Below are 12,053 nucleotides of genomic sequence, written 5' to 3'. Positions count from 1 at the left end.
AAGCCATGTCGTGATTCACGCGCACTAAATACATCGTCTTGCGTAATGCGCACGGGCAAACACACGTCTTGCTTGACGACCTGCATTGTACTAAAGTAATTGTATAAAATCAAACACATTTATACTTTCTGGTCAGTTGTGCGTAATGACTCGAAGAGGTAAGAACAAAAAACACATCGGCGCAGGACTCGTGAACTCTCTGATAAACAATCTACCATTCGAGCTACACATTCCCGGCTACAGATTTTGCGGCCCCGGCACGAAACTAGCGAAAAGGTTAGCTCGCGGTGACGTGGGCATTAATTCTCTCGACGAAAAGTGCAAGCAGCACGATATCGCATATTCATTAAGCAAGGATCTGGAATCCAGGCACCGGGCCGACGAGATATTGGCACAGGAAGCCGAAGATATAAGTAAATCGTCGAACGCGGGACTAGGAGAGAAAATCGCAGCGTGGGGCGTATCTAAGATCATGAAGGCAAAGACGAAATTAGGACTGGGTGCTCGTCGAACCAGCTACATCAAGTCAAAGACTAACTCACGCAAGACCAAGAAGCGCAAGATCGGTGCAGGCGTGCAAAAAGCCAAGCAAAAACTACAGACTCTCGACAAGAAGATTATAGGATGATTTCTTCCTTTGCTTTTGCCTGCATTGGGTGCTCTCGGAGGCCTTATCGGTGCAACGAGCGGTATAGTGCGGGCAGTCAACACTTCGAAGAATGAGCGCAAGCAGTTAAAAGAAGCGCAGCGACACAATGCCAGCATGGAAGCCATTGCCATCGGTAAAAAAAACGGCGCAGGACTGTACTTGCATCCTCACAAGACAGGACGAGGCATGAGAAAGAAACGTGTAAAGAGAAAATCCTAAGTTCCCTACCGAAACGACCGCTCACCAACGTAGATTTAATAAAGTACGCACGCAAACTCAAAATACCAAATTTCCGCGGCGTGTTTATGCGAGACACTTTGCCCAGCAAGCCAAAGACACGTGAGTGTGCCATAATTAATTTAGACACGTCGGCGGGTCGCGGCACGCACTGGGTGGCGTACATAAAGTCTGGAAAAAAAGCAACTTACTACGACAGTTTTGGAAATTTACGCCCTCCGCCCGAACTGCGACAGTACCTGGGCCGGTCCACTACGTTGTTTTACAATTACGAAACGGAACAGAAGCCTAATCAAACAAACTGCGGACACTTGTGTCTTCGCTTTTTAACAAACAAAAATTAGCTGACAAATAAAAATTGCTACTTAAAGGTTGTGAGGTGATGTTAATTTATTAGTCATGTCGATAACACTTACCCTGACAGGTCACGCATCTGAGCTGCGGGCGGTTCATTTCCCGCCTCTGGATTTAGACGGAGAATGGTGTATCGGACTCGTAGATTTTCAAACGTATAATGCCATACCTAATATCGACGAAGAAAATTGCAAGATCTGCTTCCTGAAAAGCGATGGGACCGCTCATGAAATACAGTTACCTGTTGGCTCTTACGAAATTGACGACATTGCAAATTACATCAGGGATATGTTACCACAGGATGTAGACTTTCAACTGCGTGGAAATCCAAACACTCAAAAAAGCATTCTAACATGCAGTGAAAATGTCGACTTTACGAAACCTGGCACCATAGGTACGATGCTCGGATTCGAATCAAAGGTTTATGATACGGGAAGAACGTACGAATCTACACGCGCAGTAAACATTTTGCCTGTGAATGTCATAAGAATAAACTGTAATTTGGCAAGTGGAACGTATCTCAACGGAAGACTAAGCAACATGCTGCACGAGTTTTCGCCGATGGTCCCGCCAGGATATAAACTGGTCGAAGTACCGCAAAGTATCATTTACGTTCCAGTCGTCGTGAAGTGCGCACACGAAGTCGTCGTCCGAATCGTTGACCAGCGAGGACGATTGGTGAATTTTCAAGACGAAGAAATTACATTACGTCTGCACTTGAAGCAATGGGCATAAAGTTCGTAACAACGAACAGTTATAAAAGAAATCGTATTGGCGTGAACAAGAACAGTTCTCTACCAGACATCGGTGCATTAACACCTGACAACATAAAGTATCTTCTCAGTATTGGACAAGTGCCGAATAAATATGGAAGACGAAATCCTCAACGTGGAAGATCCGGTCATTTTTGATGACAGCATTACGAAAATGGAATTACACGAGTACCAGCCTTTCCTGCTCGGACCGTACGCACTACCATCGGAAGTACGCATTGCAGTACAGCACCAAGATATTTGTACTTTACCTTCGCAGTCATTTCTACGTATAAGAGGCACGCTTACAAAAGCGGATGGTACGCATCCGACAACGACGTCAATATCCTGCAATGGTATTCTTCACCTAATCGAACGCATTACTTATGTACTCAATGGTGTCGAGGTAGACCAGACGAGAGATGTAGGCATAACATCTGCTATGAAAAATTACCTTTCGCTCACGCCAAATGAACTGTCTGCTGCAAAGATGGCCGGTTGGGCTCTCGAGGATGAATATAAGCTTCCGGTTTATGCCGAAGGGAAGTTCGAAGTTTGTGTTCCTCTGTCCATGCTTCTTGGATTCGCTGAGGACTACAAGCATATAATCATTAATTCGAAACAAGAGCTCGTACTGCTTCTAGCCAACACGCACATTAATGCAATTGTCGCCGCTGCAGAAAACCCTCAAGATGTCTCGCTAACACTACAGTCTATCGAGTGGATGCTGCCCCACATCCAAGTAAGCACCGTTGAACGAGTCAAGATGTAGAAGAACATAGAAAATGGCAAGAATTTCGATGTGCCATTCCGATCCTGGAGCCTGGAAACTTATCCTGGCTTGCCTCATAGTCAGCGTATCAATTGGATAGTAAAGTCCAGCTTCGCTACGGAAAAACCAAGATACATCATCGTCGGGCTTCAGACCGGAAGACAGCTCAATGCAGGAGTAAGTCGCTCCGTATTCGATAACTGTCAAATACGTAATGTAAAAATATTTTTAAACAGCGAAAGTTATCCGTACGTTGACATGAACATGGACTTTGAAAGTGGAAGATTCCTTCTAGCATATCAAATGTATGCCAAGATTCAGCAAGCTTACTATGGGCGGAGACAGTCACCGATACTGAGTCCCGACAGTTTCAAGAACAAGGCACCGTTAATGGTGTTTGACGTTTCCAAACAGGATGATCGAATAAATTCAAACATCATCGACTGTAGGATCGAGATAACGACTAGCGGAAATATTCCACCAAACACCTATGCTTTTTGTCTGATACTTCACGATCGGCTTGCTTCGTACAATTGTCGAGACAAACTTGTGAAAATTCTGACATAAATACTGTTTCGTTTTCGATAATAATTTAGTTACGACCGAGCATTGCTAGCGACAAGATGTACTGCAACCTGCAAGGTTTCCAGAGTCAAAATGGATTCGTGCTCAAGGAAATTAGCGTCACCTCTGGAGACAAGACTCGAACCCGCAGCTTCCGACCTCCGTATCCGTGGAAACTACTAGACGAAAAAAGTAAACGGTCGAACGAATGGTTATGTAAATACTATCACGGACTAGAGTGGGACGAAGGAAAAATTCCGTACCACCAAGTGAAAAACACTATTGGAGATTTACTAGTTCAAAACGAAATAATCTACGTTGCCGGACCCGAACAGAAGAAATGGCTACGAGAACTGTGCGACGTTGGAGCAGCTGAAATCGTAGATATACAGACCGACTACGGCTGTCCTTCCCTGCGCAAGCTTAGTGCAATATACGACATGCAGCCATGTGACAAGTTTGAACGTGTCTCTGCCTGTACAAACTCGCAGCTAATGCAGAAATGGCACACACAATGTTAGTAGGAGCCTGCATATATAAATGGCGTACATACGTACGTGCCTTCAGTTGACGTTCGACCTGCAAGAAGATGTTTACGTTTCATCCTGCTAACGTGTACGTGAGCGCAAGACCTAGCTTCAGCAGTGTCGAGTACAGCTACTGGGATTCCGGATATCTACGTACATATACAGAAACCTGTGATGGAGGTGCTCAGCATTGGCGGTTTGCGCACTTTCCTGTGTCCTACGAACCGACTCAGCAGCTGGTAGCTTGTTGCGAACCTGGAAACTGTGTCGTCTATCACGTGAGACCACACACAATCCTTCCTGCTAGCATCGTTGAGGTAGTCGCCTCGTCTGCATGTGCAACACCAAACATGAGCGTGTTGCAACCTGTTGCGACCTGTGATGCTTCTACGCAGACGCCCAAACGGTGTGTGTCTCGTCGTCGCAGTTCAGGCAGTGAATCTGTCCCAACTAGCACTGAGCCAAAGCCCAGGCGTAGACGTGGTCACAGACGTCATCGACCATGTCTTGTCGGAGTTGTCAACGTCACAGAAGATGACCAGCTGGAAACCTGTGTTCCTGATCCTGTGGCCTGCGAACCAGTTGGAACCGGAGTCAACGAACCAGTTGGAACCGGAGTCAACGTGTCAGTTCGTGTGGCATTAAAGACTGTGCTTGTAAAAATGCTTGATTCCTTAACCTAATATGTATTTGTGTACTTTTTATAAATAAATGTGTAAAACTGGAACTCGTGTGTTTTTTTTTCTGCAATTTTTAGGTACCTAATAAAAAATTTTTTAATACAGACATTATTTTGACTCATGAGGTATACCAGTAGACCACGGGTATATAAGCGAGGTTCAGACGACTGGACCCGCAGTTCACCTCTGGTCGCGGTGCAGTACGGACGTGCTCTCTCCATTAAGTTTCGTGAGGTTTAGTTATGTCGACCGGAATAGAATGTTTACCGACAGCAGCAATGATGGAGTCGGAGATCCCGATACCATTTGCAGAGGAGACCACGGCAGCGGAGGGCTCAATGGCTGAGGTGTCGACAGCTGTGAAGATCCCGATACCTGCTGCAGAGGAGACAACGATACGTGCTGTTCCACCATCAGCTGAAGTTTCATCATCAGCAATGGATTCTTCAACTAATGAAGAGCGTACATCGCATCAATGCAAATATTGTGGTGCATCAATAACCTGCAGTGGGTCTCTGACAATCTCTCGAGAGACATATAAGTGCGACAAATGCGATAAGGTTTTTTCGCATTGTAACAGTCTGGACAGTCACAAGATTATGTGCATAGGAAACGAATCAAGTGATAGTATGCTTCCATACCATCAGACATCATCATTTATTGCCTTACCTGAGGCGATAGTCAACAAAAGAGCAGTAGTCAATTGCCAAAACTTCAAGGACCAGTTTTGTTTTAAATGGAGTATTTTGGCAAGATTTGTCGAGGGAAGTCATCAAAACCGTGTTGATAAGAGGTATTATGCTTTGGAGAATAAGTACAACTTCGATGGACTGTGCTATCCGCCACCATTAAATCAGATAAAAGTTTTTGAGAAAAATAACCCTGAAGTCTCAGTTAATGTGTATGCGCTAAATGAGGATAATAAGGTGTGTCCGATTCGGGTAACCAAACAAGAAAGAAAAAATCATTTCGATTTGTTGCTTGTGACAAGTGAAGGCGGTTCTGCACACTACTGCTACATCAAAAACTTCTCCCGACTTGTAAGACCCCAGGTTACAAAACATCAACATAAGATTTATATGTGTAAGATGTGCTTTAAGTATTTTGCTAATCGACCTCGAAAATCAGGACTCACAGCTATACAGTGTCTTGAACAGCACAAGATTAAATGCGGAAATAAATCTTAACCAAGACTTTAGTAATTTGTCTGTGTATTATTTTTTGTACTTGTAGTAGATTAGAATGTATGTAATAAAAGTTTTTAAAAGTACTTGCGGTGTTTTTTATTTTCTCAATCCTGTCACTTTTTTAGTATTTTTTTTTAAATTAAAGTTGTATTGTATCATCCAGGGATCGAACCAAGGAGCTTAGTCGATCTAATCAGTCAGTATATAGATTACAAATTTATTTAATGAATTTTGAACTTTTTCCCGAATCTCTAGCATTAAAATAACAAATTTCCAATATGTTGGTCTTGATGGCAGTAAAGGATTTAAAGTCTCTTTAAGAATGTTGAACATGGTTTATTGAAGTTATTGTTTTTTTTTCTTCATAAAATTAAACATTATTGCATCGATCGGGTATCGAACCGAGGACAGGAATCCATCGAATCAATATGTAAATTAATGAGTGATTTATTTAATGAATTGTGGAACTTTTCCCGAATTTCTAGCTAAATAATTACGGATTTTCAAGATGGCGGCCAAATGACAAGATGGCGGGTGTCACAGCAATAATAAATGATTACTGCACTCTAGCGGGTAAGAGTTAAACTAACATGGCGTCAGCGTACTCTATCGGCCGAAAACAAGATGGTGGTCTCCAGCATCGAAGACAAGATGGCGGACATGACGTCATACTAGGTGACGATATATATGCTTTGAAAAAAAGTGGTGGGGGTAAGTCAGTCTACCAGCAGCCGTCATTGAGGAAGGAGCCTGTCGCCATTTTTAAATTTTTTTTCGCCCTCACCGGGTTCGAACCGAGGACTCCGAGCTCCGTGTCGATAATGTATGATTTTTAAATATTTTTTATTAAAATTTTATTAAATGAATTTTTTTATAAATTTTAAAAAAAATTTCATTAAAATCGGATAATAAATAAAAAAGTTAAAGATGGCGGCCGTAACGAAAAATGCAACGGTGACGTCATAATCCAAAATGGCGGAAAACAAAATGGCGGAAAGTTCGAGATAACAAAATGACGTCATCCAAGATGGCGGATCCAAAATGGCGGATTCAAAATGGCCGCCGTGATCTACTTGTCCCGTTACGTTATGTCCCGTTACGTTATGTCCCGTTACGTTATGTCCCGATACGCTGTGTCCCATTACGCTCGTCCAAGATGGCCGCCGTGACGTCACAATCCAAGATGGCGGTCGACCATCATCAATCCACATCCTGCATCCTGTTTCAGGAGCCCCATTTATATACTACTTGTATTTAATAATATTATAACAACAAGATTTAAAAAAATGTATCCTATATATAGTTACGCTCATCACTGACGTAAAGCGTAAAGCGTAAAGCGAAAGAGATATTTATACATTGGAGACAGGCGTATCATGAAGCACAAATATTAGCATACTCCATAGAGATGTGTATAAAATAGAAAATGGAAGTGTAACAATATAGTAACATATGACATACAGCTACATAAGTGTAACACGCCTTAGTTATTTAATTAAAGTTCTTCATTATATTCATAATTTTTCAATGAGTGCCTTACGAATTACTATGCTTATGATTACTTAAAAGGCTTATTTATATATCAGAAAGTTTAACTCTAAACGAAAAACTGTGAATTTTTTTCTTTTTTTGGAAATTGAAATTAGTGGGTATGGGAGCCTTACGATATTTTAAATTATTTACTTATGCCCTTTCTAATATCTTTTTATTTTTTTATTTTTTAAATATGCCTACATCTTTGAAGTTTAAATTTTCATTAAAAAACCGTTGGTATTTTTGGCTTTTATGTATATACATATATGTTTGTTTAGCAAAACTATTTTTTTGGCAGTTTTTCTTTTTTTATTTACTTCTTTTGAAAGTTCATATTTTATTCTTCTTTTTTTGGTCACTTAATTTCTTGCAGCTAAAATTATTGGTTAATAGCAAAGATTAAAGTGTGTGTTATATTCGTGATTTTTCAACTGCGCCTTAGGCGCATTACAATCAACTGTGCTTATAATTAATAAAAAGGCTTATATTTCAGAAAGTTTAGCTCTTAACGAAAAACGGTGAATTTTTTTTTCCTTTAAAGAAATCTATGTGCTTCACTGGGAATCTTTTGATAATATTTTGAATTAGGTACTTATGCACTTTCGAAAATATTTGTTTTTATTTTTGAAATATGCTTAAATTCTTACAGTTTATATTTATATTAAAAAACCGTTGGTATTTTTGTATTTTATGTATATATCTAGCTGCCCGACCTGGCTTCGCACGGCTATACTAATGGAAAAAAATTAAGCCACATCTCCCATTTACAGTAATGGTAAATAAAAAAATTCAGTGAAAATTTATTACAATGCTGTATAATGTACCGGAGATAAAATGAATAGCACCGATGGTTTCCCGACTCGTGCACGAAACGTACAACTGATGTACCCGTACTTCGCTACGGCAGTCTACAGGCAGATCACTCTTGCGCCGCTCATTATACATGCCCCTCCTTGTGGGTACGCCACAGCCACGCGATGCCCGTTGCCATGGAGACGCAGAAGGCATGAACAATGCAAAATCCTGTTCTCATGCAGACAAAGTACCCACTGTTGCCTGTTTTTAACCACCCATGGGATCTAAATTTCAGAAAACGTCATCCTGCGTAACATAAGGAACATTACTGTGAAGTTTCAAGTCTGTAAAATATATATACTTGAAAAAAAGGTCAATTTTTGATATTCAAAGTACCCGCAAAATTTCAACGGTGATGAGGACTGCACTAACAATGAAATAGTCGTTGCCATAGAGACGAATGAAGCATCAGCAAAGTAACAGCCGTTGCCATGGTGATTTCCTACCAAAAACTGGAAATTTTGATATATTACGCCCCCGAAACTTCCCTTGGGATCGGATTTCCGCAGAATCCGTTCTTAGTGAGCGTCTACATCACAAAATGAGTAACTATGATAAATTTCAAGTCAATCGGGTGTATAGGTTTAGAGATCTCGTGATGAGTGAGTCAGTGAGTGGTATTTCGCATATATATGTATATGTATATATGTATATATATGTATATATATACACACAAGTCCTTGTCAGAAATGTAACGGGAGAGGAATATTATTATTGGTCCGAAAAATAAAAATAAATTAAAAATAATAAAATAATTCTAGTAAAAGAAAAAAACTAATTAAACACAGAGAGAGGAAAAAACACTAGTTTAGGTTTGCGATTTAAAGTGATAAAAAGTATTTAAATACTAATTGAAATCTTATGAGGGTACTGATTGCTTCGTTGTTAATATCACACGGGTGTTTTTTACTTGTATGGGAAAATTAAGAATGATAAGGCATCTAGTGCGTGGCAGCAATGTTAATAGGCAATAGGAAATAAACTTCTAGCGCCTGCGGCATTGTCAACACACACTTCGTAAGTGTACTGCATGTTGTATCTAACCCCCTCCAACGCATTTGATTCTAAATTGGACTTTTAGTAAGGATCCCTAATGTTATTGATAATATAATATAGCCAATAGCTTTCCTCGATAAAAGCACTATCCAACACTGAAAGAATTTTTCAAATCGGACCAGTGGTTCCTGAGATTAGCGCGTTCAAGCAAACAAACAAAGAAACTCTTCAGCTTTATAATATTAGTATATATATACGCTTGTATGCCATAAAATATGTTTACATATTTGTTTTTTGTAGTTATGCCCTTTTAAATTTTTATATTATATTCTTTTTTTTTGTGGACAATTATTTCTTGCTGCTAAAATTATCGGTAGATAGTAAAGATGCACATTATGAATGTATATATTTTTAAACTTATTTTTTATCTTTCTATATGTATCAGAAATTATTTTTATTTACACAATATTAAAAGAAATTGAATTCTAAAAACAATTCTCGGTTATATTACATTTAAGGTCTTTTTATATTCATATTTTTTTTAACGGGCGCCTTACAACCTTCTAGTTTATATAGGTATATTTGCTTAAAGCACAATTTGTATAATACTGTAATATGTTATAAAAATTAAATAAAACGTATTTTAAGTAATAGGGTTTGAACAACGTCAAAAATTACGCCTTAAGGTTATCAACCGTGATTTCTACCACTACGCTATTGGGATAATTGGGGTTTGGGAAAGAAACTTTGTATAGCTAGTAAACAATGTAATTCCAGTATACTTAGGTATTTTTAAACTTGGGATTACTTTTTACTATGACTATTTTTGCTTACGAAATATATTCTAGGATAGTTTCACTATAATAAAGATTCATTGGGCTCACCAATACTATTGGTACATACCTTAATGTTTACGGTGACCGCTTACGGGTTTGTGTTGCTACACGTAGGTCCGCCACATTGGTCACATTTCCATTCATCGACTTTTGTTCCATTTTCACGAAATAACTTCTACCAAATGCCGTATGCCGTGAGGTAAGATGTTTACACATCAAAAAGGAGAAAAAACGTGGAAGAAATTAGTGCGTCATTGTGTTGTGTTGCCCAAATTATCTGTTTAGTATCATCATTGGGTTCCTCTGTTTGTCGCCGTGTTGTCCAAGGTTGTAGTTTGTGTATATTTACTGTTCTTGTTGTCACTGTGCTCGTCTGTGCTGTGATATTGTTATAATTCCTTCCACAGAATTCTCTGTGCTGTCTATGTACTCAAAATTTGACATCAGCTGATTTTGCCTTGTTTTCTGTGGGTTTGTGAAGTCAACTTTCTTTTCCCGTACTTCAGGTTTTCTCTATGACATACAGTATAAATATGCAATGGCAAATGCCAAAAATAATGTTTTTAATCAATCTTCACCATTGCAAGAATCATTAAAAGAACGTGTATTTTTTTTTACGTTTAATGCAGACTACGCCAAGTTTGACACTTAGGGATTTATTGTATTTTGTTATAGCCCATATATATCTTAATAAATATCATACATTTTCTAATTCGAACATTTAAGGACTACAGTTATAAGAAATTGTGGAACACTCGCAATTTTATTTTCATGTAGTGACCGCGGAATAACAGAGCAAGTGGGTGGAATAATCTTTTTTCGCCATCTCTGCTCGAGTGGAATTATGGAAGTAGTTTTTCCGGTAGACATGACGTTAATTTTTAATTTATAGATGGATTTGACGTATGTTGCGGAACAAATACAAGCAGCGAGCGCCAGCCTGGGTTATTGAAATTTCAAACTTTTTAAACCTGCCTGACAAGTTAAAAATAGACTACCAAGTGCTCTAAGACTTCAGTAATGTGTATTTGTATATTATGTTCATAAATAAAACTGTTTGCTCTGCTATCAGCATCCATGGTAATAAAGAAAGGCTTTATAGCCTCATACCCGATAACCAATCTATTTCAGCAGGAATCTTAAAGCCGAAATGGCGTAAATCTTTACCAGTCAAATTTATGTAACAGCAACAAAACTAGGTATGGCGATATTTTTCAACAAATCGATGTATCGGTCTTTCGATATATCGCTTTAATTATTCCGGTGCTGATAAAATCGATATTTGCGATATATCAGTCTATTACTATTATAATACACACAATTCATTGTTTATTATATAATTATTATTTAAGTATATTTTATATTGAGTCATGTATACATCTAAGTCAATATAAAGGAAGCTCTTTCTAGAAAAAGTAACTTTTTTAATTTTAGGTAATTTGTATTGATTGTTATTCTTAATAGACTTCTAAAGATTTAAACGAATAAAAGAAGTCTGCAAACATCTACAAATGGTAATAATAAATAATAAGTAAAAAAAGTCATTTTAAATAATTATTTTAAATAACAGATTTTTTCAGAAGACTTCAACAGCTAGAAAAAAATTTACTTATAATTTTAAAAAATTATGTTTTACTTAAAAAATATTATATTATTCAAAATCGATATCATCATAAAAAAATATCTATATAAAAATATCAGCACTATAATATCGATATTTTGTTCTATGGCATTATTAAAATACTAAAAAAATTAATATTTTAAAACACATAAGGTCAGTTTTATAACGTTTGCGATGAAATTTCCTGAAGAATCACGTCATTATATTACGTGGCAATAAAATCTTTGAATATATATTTTTTCTGATAGGAAATCATGAATTTAAGTAGGTTATGGCCAGCACGTTAAATCACAAGATAATGATAATTTAATTTTCTTTTTCCCATTAGTGTTCCATATTTTTCTTAACAGAACACTGGAAAATAACTAAGTGCTCCGGCGCGGGACCCCGTGTGATGTCCTGCCCTGGAGCCGCCCCTAGGCGAGGCTTTGTGTGACGCACCCTGCAATGTCCGTACTTTGTCGCCGAGGAACGTATTTAATTCTGTTTC

At 38.3% G+C, this 12,053-nt stretch overlaps 1 protein-coding gene across 1 annotated transcript in view; it reads left to right on the top strand.

Annotated features, from left to right (window-relative positions):
- Positions 1-12,053, top strand: part of LOC134535304 (general odorant-binding protein 72) — a 33,463-nt gene that overhangs the window by 20,966 nt on the left and 444 nt on the right. The window lies entirely within an intron of this gene.

This window comes from Bacillus rossius, chromosome 8 (genome assembly GCF_032445375.1).
Source record: "Bacillus rossius redtenbacheri isolate Brsri chromosome 8, Brsri_v3, whole genome shotgun sequence".
NCBI classification, from domain to species: Eukaryota; Metazoa; Arthropoda; class Insecta; order Phasmatodea; family Bacillidae; genus Bacillus; species Bacillus rossius.
Note: the sequence above shows the minus strand (reverse complement) of the source record. Positions and strands in the feature narration are given on the sequence as shown.